Source organism: Montipora capricornis, chromosome 7, assembly GCF_036669925.1.
Source record: "Montipora capricornis isolate CH-2021 chromosome 7, ASM3666992v2, whole genome shotgun sequence".
In the NCBI taxonomy this organism is placed as follows: Eukaryota; Metazoa; Cnidaria; class Anthozoa; order Scleractinia; family Acroporidae; genus Montipora; species Montipora capricornis.
Window position 1 is genome coordinate 47,631,083 of NC_090889.1, and position 10,000 is coordinate 47,641,082.

The 10,000-nt window shown below is 39.0% G+C and overlaps 1 long non-coding RNA gene across 1 annotated transcript; it reads right to left on the reverse strand.

Annotated features, from left to right (window-relative positions):
* Positions 1 to 2,391: 2,391 nt before the first annotated feature.
* Positions 2,392 to 4,406, reverse strand: LOC138057791 (uncharacterized). The gene is made up of 3 exons (XR_011133713.1): positions 4,324 to 4,406; positions 4,135 to 4,174; positions 2,392 to 2,510 (listed from the first exon to the last, which is right to left on the reverse strand). It is a non-coding gene; the product is annotated as an uncharacterized lncRNA (long non-coding RNA).
* Between the last annotated feature and the right edge of the window lie 5,594 nt (positions 4,407 to 10,000).

Genomic DNA, 10,000 nt, shown 5'->3' on the forward strand with positions numbered 1-10,000 from the left:
AAGGAGAGAAGCCATTTGAGAGTCGACTGTCAAACGCCAGCTAATAGGAATCTTGCTAAAATTAGAAATCACAGACGTACTATAGCTCGTGATGTGACAGATCGTCTTTGCCGGTTCAAGGTCAAACAAGGAGTTTTAATGATGTACTTTATTTATTCCACTTTATCTCTGAAAACGAGATCATTTACAATTCGATGTATTTCATTGAAACACGCCAGCTTGGCTTAGAACCAGAATCGGCTAGAAAGGACAAACTTCAAACAAGATCTCCAACAAATTACCTGTACGTGCTCTAAACAAACTTCTGAAAACACAAGCTGGTGATATTTCTCCATATACTTTTACGAGAACTCATTGCGATTACATGTATAGAACATAAGTGCAAAATTCTTGTCACTGTTGAAGGAGTAAAAAAACTTCTTGTTCACTTGCATTTTAAGGCCAAACAAACCAGCAACAGATCGATCATTTCTGTGGAAAAAGAGTACAGATGATTGTTATTTAATTCCAGTTAACAATCAGGGGCACCCAACGACCAATTTCTTGTAAAATGTCTTCTTATACCCCAATGAATGAAAATAAATGTTATTAAGGCATTTTCAGGTGTTTTTCAGTGTTGCTGGGAAAGCATTATCTGTTCCTTTTTCCCAGCAAGACACACAGGAAATTCCCTGCCAGCTGATCAAATTTATTTCCCAGCCAGGAATTAAATTAATTAATTAATTGATTTATTAATGTATATAAAAATAAAAGGAATAATAATAATGATGATGATGATGATAACAATAACAATACTTATTGATAATGATAATGGAACGATAATGTGAAACACACAGCTGTAGTTCTTGTGTTGGTATGATACTCTACATGTACTGCTGTCTCGAGCAGTTTGAATTTTAGGACACTTTTGTCACCCTGGAAAAAGAGCACAGAATTCATAATACCTACAATCTTGGACAGAATAAAATGGAACAGAAATGCCCCCTCTCCCCCAAATCAAGGATGAAGGTGCGTGAAGGCCAAAACGCACCATTTTTCCATCACTGATTTTGGGGGGAGGGGTCCAAGATTGTCTGTGGAGGCTACAACGTCACAAATTCAAGATTTGGTCAATTAAAAGGTCATATGTCAACACATTAATCATCCGAAACCACTGGCCTCTGACGCAGTCACGCTCGTCGCTAGTGTTGCTATGTTTAAGAAAAGCGGAGCGTATAAAAAAGCCAAACTTAAATGAAAATTTGCCAGTATGATCAAGAATAAGGGTATAACTCTACGTAGAATTGACGAAAAAAATGCAATCAAGAAAAAGAATTCCCCGAGGAAACAAAAGTAAGAGTTAGAGTTCTCACGCCCACTGCTGATCTTACTCTGAAAGCATTTCTGGGGAGTTAATTGATAAAACTATAGGGTCTATGTAGGGTCGCATCGCCGAGATTAAACGAAGCAATGGCAAAAGACTCAAGCATTAAAGTAGCGCTTTTAAAGCTTTGTAGAGCATTTCAATGGTTTTACATGACATTAAAACGTTTGAGGCACGATTCACGAGACTTTTTATACGATGAACGTCTGTTTTGAGACGCTTTTAAACGGTTAAGCACGGTTAACAAGCAATGGAAAAAAGTGTCAATCTGTTCTGTCACCTTTCTGGCCAGATGACAAAATCGTGAAAAATCGACAAAATTCGTTGCTGAAAGCCCGCAAATCATGCCCATCAACATTTTTGTGAACGTAAATCATGCTCTATTTTTCAGCGTGGAAAAATCAGAAGAAAGATCAGGTAAATATCGCCAGCAAATTTAAGGGAGCGCAAATGCAGTTCTGAAAAATTCAATAAGTTTGCATATTCGGTATGGTTCGCGCACGGATGCAAAGTCTAAAGCGTAGAATATGGGTAGGTTGGATAGTTGGATGGGGTGGGTAATCTGTGTTGGAAGGTTCGAATCCTCCTTACATCCGATTTCTTTCTTTTTGTTTTTCTTTTTTTTCCCCAATAGTCTTATTCTCTTTTTTGTTTGCAATTTATGTTCTCATTTTATAGGCCTCCTGCTTTAAACGTAAATATAGCTTATATAAAATAATTACAGCCAACTCTCAGGTATTCGGATGATGTAACTTTTGAGCAAACGAGAGCAGATTTTGTGTTGTGATTACCCCATATACTACTCGTAACGCCAAGCAGGGGCTCATGGAGAATCTTGGACAATAAAATGGAACAGAAATGCCCCCTCTCCCCCAAATCAAGGATGAAGGTGCGTGAAGGCCAAAACGCGCCATTTTCCCATCACTGATTTTGGGGGGAGGGGTGGTCTCAATGTTCCATTTAATTTGTCCAAGATTGTAGCAACATTGTACACAAAAGCAATAAAATACTTGCTAGGATAAATCTGTATTCTCTACAATAAGGAAGAACAACTGGAACCTTGAACTAGCTCTTCATTTTACATTTTTATTGATCTCTTCAGTTACACAATTGCTAATGTCCAATTCCTGGCTATTTCCATGGTAGCCTGAAAAATAATTGAAAGGAAATAAATAAGAGACCAATATTAATTGGGTATAGCCAGCAGTAATACTGATTGAGTTTTCAGATCTAGCTATGGTTATCACAGGGGACCCACACAAAGGGTGAATTTAGAAGCAATGTATGAGAATAGCAAAAAGTTCCATATTTATTATTGTACTATTCTGCGATAAATATTTACGCTTGAATTGAAACATGTTTATTTATCATGAATGTCTTTGTGGTTTGGTTAGTTATCATGGTGCAGAGCAGTCAAGAAATTTGGCTATATATCTTTCCAGATCAACTGAAAAATAAAAAAAAAATCCCTTGACTCGCCAAATATGACAGTCACATCTTGAGCTGGATGGATAACAAGATCAGTAAAATTTCTGCACACCATATAGGTCTAGAAATTAAAGTGGTCAAAATGAATGGACTTTCTCCATGCCATAAATTATTTTAATAAAATTTAAAATGTTACCATGACTGAACAACTGTTGAGCATCTTCCTCCCAATGACACGAATGTGCAGCCATTCACATTAAAGGAGAATTGAAACTTAATAGACAACTGAATAGAGGGCCACAAAGGAAAGAAAGTTCTCAGTGCAAACCATGAATGCCCTAACTCAACCTGATGGAAGAGGGAGGGTCATAAGAATGAACAAACAAAGAATGGCCATCGGCACAAGCCTAACTCAACCTGATGGAAGAGAGAGGGTCATAAGAATGAACAAACAAAGAATGGCCATTGTCATGAGCCTAACTCAACCTGATGGAAGAGAGAGTGTCGTAAGAATGAACAAACAAAAAATGGCCATCATCACAAGCCTAACTCAACCTGATGGAAGAGAAAGAGTCGTAAGAATGAACAAACAAAGAATGCCCATCTTCACAAGCCTAACTCAGTTTGGCTTTGTACAGAGACAAAGTATAACTAAAGATAATTTGTGATTGTTGAAAAGGAAAAGTAAACAATCTGCCAAGTAAAAAAGAATTAGTGCTGTTGGTCACAATAACAATAATTGTTTTGTCAATGTATGTGTTGATGACAGCAGTTATTGCTGACACAGTCATACATTGTAAGAACAATAGTATGTCTTAATTAAGCACCCAACCCAATAGAAAACACCTGATCATCAGAAGCATTTTCACAATTAAAACCACAGTCTGACCAGAACCAACACAGTAAAAACGAACGATAAAATCCGACGTTTCGAAGGAGTCATGACTCCATTATCAAGGAAACATGTTTGCTCATGCAAATTACAGCATTTAAAGTGATATGGCGTGAAAATTATAAAAATACTTTCGCACGAATAGAGTCTGATTGCACGTAGAGATTTGGCTTTAAAGTTCTTATGAAAAGCATTTCGTACAATAAAGAGTCAAATTTGTTCCTGCATTTCTTAAGGACTTCCAAATGTCTCAGCAGGTCCTGAGGGATTGTCCCGTGCACGTCCTTGTAATTTTTTAGTGCATGTTTGTTATCTGCTTTCTGGCTACAAAGACTGGTTTCTATGTTAACAAAAAAAACAGAGACTTTGCAGGAGTTGTCGAGAGCAATAAATCGTCTTTCTAACGAAATAAATTAAATTAAAATAAGTGCAAATTTATCTTGATTCTTACCTTGTGTTTGAGGAAAGCACCTGGTCGATCCCGTGGCTGCCTACACAAATAAGAAAAATACGTACTGCTGTCAATTTTTTTACAATTCGTTGGCCCAATTTTCTTCAACTGTAAAAAATCATCACGCACTTGACTAATACAGATAACCGAAAAAATGCATTAAAAAAACTACAATAAGAAGTCTTATACCTCCGAAAACGCTAACAACAAACACATTGTACACCGTCAAAACTCTGGTTGAAACTGAAATCTGTGAATAAAAATATAACTTACTGGTTTTAAATTCACTCTGTTCATTTCAATTCCGTGTAGAAGAACATCACGAGAATCTCAGCGTACAGATAAAATAAGAACGGATATTACTCTTATATGTAAATGAGGAAAACAGCAAAATCCGTGATTGGCGATCTGTGGAAACCTCTGCGCAACCCTCCGCGTGCTTTCAAATGACCGAACAAAACTGACAAAACCGGAACAAAAGAGGTTTTTTCCTCAAGCGCAATCACTCTGACCAGTCGTTGTATGTTTGTCACTGCTCTCTAGGAGAGGGAAGGGGTTCTTTTTTTATTTTCAGTCGTTCTCAGTCTTTAGAGTTCTACAGACAGCTCGGGTTGAAATGCTAGAAAAAGTCAGTAATTCCCAGGCAAAACCACTATCCATAATAAATTTCCCAGCCAGCTCATCGTAACACCTGTATTTTTGCCAGCCAGCAAGATTCCTCTGGGGAACAGATAAAGTGAGGAACAGATTTGTTGGGTGCCCCTGAACAAAGGAAAAAACGACTAAACCACGTTTTAGAAATATGCATCCACTTGAAATAACTCATCTGTAGAAATAACAAACGGTTTAGTCTCCCAGAAAAGAATTTGTGGAGTAACTTCTTCCACCAACTTTAAGCCATTACTGGTGTACCGTTTTGTCGGTCTCGTTCTCTTCCTCTCTTCTTTCGTTTCTGTTCTTCTGACATAGGCCGTCCAGGCATCTTGCAACCTTAGTAGATTCGAAATTAAAAATCTTAAGACATACCAAAAACTGCAATTCAGAGCAAAAAGCAGCCCTAAACAAATTAAAAATAAACACTTAGCTTTAAGTTTATATCCCTGTTATGTTAAACCTGGATTGAAACCAGCGAAAAATGCAAGAAAAATATATTTTCCAATCCGTACCTGAACAGGAAAAGCATCGACTGTCAAGAGCTTTGCTGATGTAGCATGGCTGTCTAGCCGCGTTGAGCCACAGAAAGAGCGCGAAAAATTAAGCCTCGTTCAGGTGTGAGTGTGAGTGCCTGACCTGGCTTGAGCCTGCAATCCAATCAATAACCAGTCCCAGGTCAGCGGTCAACTTAAAAAAAAAAAAAAACCGCTAACCTCGGTAAGGTCTAACTTGAGCCCGTGATATCGTCATGTGATACTGGTCAGCGGATACCTTGTTTTGATAGGTGTCAATTGACCATAACATTGTTGTCCAATATCAAAGATGTATGCTGTAAACTAGCTATAGGCTAAACTGGACTATTGCCTCCGCAATGAACTCTAAACTTGAGCCCATGATATGGTTACGTTACGTAATACTGGTGACATTGGCATACATGAAGGGGTGGATGGACGGACGTATGTACGGACGTTCATGACGTCATGGTTATAAAACCAAATTTTCTCACATCAATGGGTTACCATATTTTCTTAGCTATGGTGCTCGGAGCATGCACGCCTTTGGCGTGCGCAGAGCTATGCTATACTTTTTTGAAAACCATGGCATCAGGGAAACAAACGTGCATCTCCACGCAGATAATTGTTGTAGTCAAAACAAAAACTCTTATGTACTTTGGTATTTGGCGTGGAGGTTGGTTGGACTACATCAGTTTTGTACATACAGCTTTCTAATTGTGGGTCACACCAAATTTGCATGTGAATGGTGCTTTGGCCTTTTAAAACAATCTTTAAGAAAGTGTTTTGTTTCTTCGCTGTACAAGTTAGCAACTGTAGTAGACACTTTGACTGTTAATGGGGTCAATGTTGCACAGCTATGTTCCTTGCATAATGGTTCAACAATTGTGCCTGTTTATGACTCGGTCTCCTTTCTGTCACCACCACTTTCAATATAAAAGCGAAAGGTCACGTGTAATGTTTTACAAGCAATGTTTCAGATGGAACTGAAGAAAGCTTTAGTATATTGCATAAGGAAGATTCTCTGCCCCCCAGTAAACCCCCACCCCGTTCCTTTGGAGCCCAAAGGTTTGGATTAGCAAAGGAAACTGTACCTTTGTAATGAAATTCGTCAGTTCTGCAAAGAAGGCACAGAAGATCTTATTGCTCCTAAACCATAAATGAGTCATGTTGTGAAAGTGCCTGCATGCAAACTAATGGAAATCACCGACATCTTCAACAACAGCATTCATTTGTATTCGGTCGAATTGTTACTTGAAATTCCAGTCTTTGAAAGTTCCGTGCACATAAGAAGTTTACTACAATCTATAGTAATATTGTTATGAAAATGGGTACCGTAACATCAAGCAATAAATTATAATATACAAAAACACATTCTGCCTAAATATATGTTCACATAATGCAACGACACGCAAAAAAAATTAACTAAGGGGGTATTGGAAATCATGGCGTCTTGAATTTGGTCTGGAAAAATTTCTGTCTGTGGCATTTTGTGTCTATCTTTTTGGAAGTCGACTTCCAGACACTCTTTTCGCTCTCTCCCTGGTCCTCATTTGCAGGAAAATTTTCTAAGATGATTTCTAGAAGAAGAGGAAATAATAACACATTAGTCAACTAGAAACAAATGCCCCAAAAATAATAATAATAGAAAAAACAGTCACTCCAAAAATGGTTCGCGCTATTTTGAAGAAATTCGAATTACTAGGATAAAACTGATCATGGTCTCTGGTTGGCCAGTTCTGTCAAATGGAAAGAGCCGGATGGGGTGTCAAGGGCATTTTCTTTCATTTGGTAGACATGTCATGAGTCAACTCTTATGAGGGACATACTTTAGTCACGAAAGTGAGCGAACTTGTGGGTCCTACATCAAAACACATTAAACGAACTTTGGGACAGCTTACCTATCATTTGGGAACAACACTGAGTTGTTTAGCTGTTGTGAACCACACTTACGTTTGGTTCAAAGCTAGTCGTGTTGGATCTAGCTTTTCTTTGCCATGCGTCCCACTGCAGTTGGAAGATGCCAATTCTTCGTTTGAAAATTTAATGGCCAAAATCTTCAGGGCTGCTTTGTGGCGCTCGTTTGTGGCCTGTAAAAGCAACGATTCTGTCGATCAACTGTTGGATGTTAATATACTCAACGATTGCGGCTCGGCAGTTGTTCGGGTGCTCGTCGGTGGAGTTGATCTGTGTACAGCGGCACCCTAACGCAGGAAGAAATCATAATCAAACTGCACCGCAATTCTGTTGATGTAATCACTTTTAGCTACGGTAGGTAGGTATCTAGTTGGTAGCTATCTATACAATTTTGTAATTATTACGATTCATATTCTATCAATGTTTTTAGTTGCTATGTAGCAAAGGTGGAGTTGACCGTAGAGTCACAGTCCTGGATATACTACCTTCTAATTTTGCCAACAATAACCAGGTTCAGAGGCGGCTGTGGAACAGCCACAGTGTCCCATAGCTTTTGGTTGCACCCATAGCATATGGATACCCTGCTGTTGCAGTACTTCAGTGAAGTAAGAACAAAGGCCCCCGAGCACAAAGATGGCCTTTTGAAGCAAGTGCGACTGGTTTCTGGAGAAGCAATTTGTGGACATTCGGAAGTGTTGTCCGATGTTAAAGCTGTCGCTGTTGTCGCAGTGGGTGTAATGTACACCACGACTGTATCACTTTTCTTCCTTATAGGACCACCTTTTCGCCTACCTGTAGCTTTTTCTGCCTCTGTTTTTCCTCTGCCCTTAGGCATGTCAAATAAGGCCACTGACGTGGCATCAGGCTTGGTCTCCATGGCTACTTTGTTTAAAAACTCACAAGTCTCCTCGGACACCTCAGCTACTGCTAAAGTGTGGGCACAAAATTTGTAAGTAACCCAGTTCATGCAAGAGGTGTCACAGGTGAACTTGCCATTTCCCTTGTGAATTACTTTGTGTGGATTATCTGGTGATGACTTGCTGGCTACGTAGTAAACACTTTCCCCAAATCGGTGAATGTCGCTTGCTGTATTGCTGAGGATTTGTGAACTCTTGCAAAAAATTCCTTTCAATTTCTAGAACGGGATGTGGAGGATCTGCTTGTCCTCTGGAGCTACAGAGATTAAGCTTGGATCTTTATTAGAGATAGAACCACCTGCAGCGGGGTCACCTGAACATAATGACTTGTCAGATGCCAGGTTGCTTTGGTCAGGCCGTAGGACATAAAATGTTTCATATGCTTTTTTCCTCTGTTCTTCTGTCATTTGGTAGAAGTTAATTTCTTCCATTTTTTGGTCAACATATATTTCATCCAGAAACCATTCTCCTTGTCTGCACAACCACTTTACAGATCAGCTCTACACATTTGATCATGTCCAACTTGTTTTTTTTTTTTGCATGTTTGATTATAAAGTTAGCGCACTCACTACTGTTTTGTGTGTAGACATCAGGAGGATATCCTAGTCCTGCCATCATTCTAGTCGCGGCTCCCATGCAAGATAGAACAAGAGGGGCTTTCTTGTGAAGAAAGTATTCATAAAATTGCTTTCCCTTTGAATGCCTTTTTGAATGCCTCGAAGAAGAACCAAGCCGCTTCCTAAAGTCTTCTTCTGTTAAGCAATCAACTAATCCTGCCTCATGAGCAGTTCCAACGTTCCTTCCAAATATTTCTTTCCTATCCTCATTAGCGAGAGTCTTTGACATTCCTAAATCTGTTAGCTTTCGCATGACGTTATCCTCCATGTGGATGTCACAAAGCAAATGAATGGCAACAGGAAAGACATCTCCGAAAGCCTTGTAAAGTATGGGCAGCCGTCACCGCCAAAAATACAAGCCTAGTTAATGGTTAAGAATAAACCGGAATGGTTTAATTGTCCTTTGTAGAACGGTTTATCAGAACTTGAAACGATGTATTTACAAGACAAATGGACAAGTCACCGTTAGTGAAATGAAATAAACAAACATTAAATGGTTTAGACAATTCAGAAACTGTGTAGATACCCTTGGTGAATTGATTCAGTGAAAACACGAGTGGTTCAGTTCTTAATGAAATGGATCAGTCACCTTATGCAATCATTGCAGTTAACACAGAATTGGTCAGTGCCAAAGACCACCAGTGTAATTATCCTTGTCAAAATGACAAAGTCAAGTCTTGAATGGATCAGTGTACTTTGACATGATTTGCAGTGAAACGGCAAACGGTCCAGCTTACCGTACATTGGTTCAGTGATGTGACAAACGGTTCAGAGTAGTTTGAAATGGCTTATTTTATCTGCAAATGGTTAATCGTGAACCTCTAGCATAACATTGATCGGTTTACCATAATGTCAAACGATTTAGTGTTACCGCAAATGGCTTAGCGTGATGACAAATGGTTTAGTAGAAAGTGAAATGGTTTAGTGTTGCAGCAAATGGTTTGCGCCGGAACCACCAAAAATACAAAAGTGAAATGGAGAAGTCAAGATTGAAATGGAATAGTCAATGTGGGGTCTTACATCACAACCCATACGTCATTCAGATAAATATTGGCGCGAATTTGCCCCAACGAGTTTCGTACCGCGAAGTGCACAAGTCGGATCGGGAACAGGTTATATCTACTAGTACCGCCTCATTTATTCCACTCAGAGATCCTTATTCTGGCAAGAATCCTTCTTTGTTTTTTCCTAATTTAGCTGGATTGGTAATTTTTCTACTCTGATCATTTTGCCGTGATATCGGCAAGTT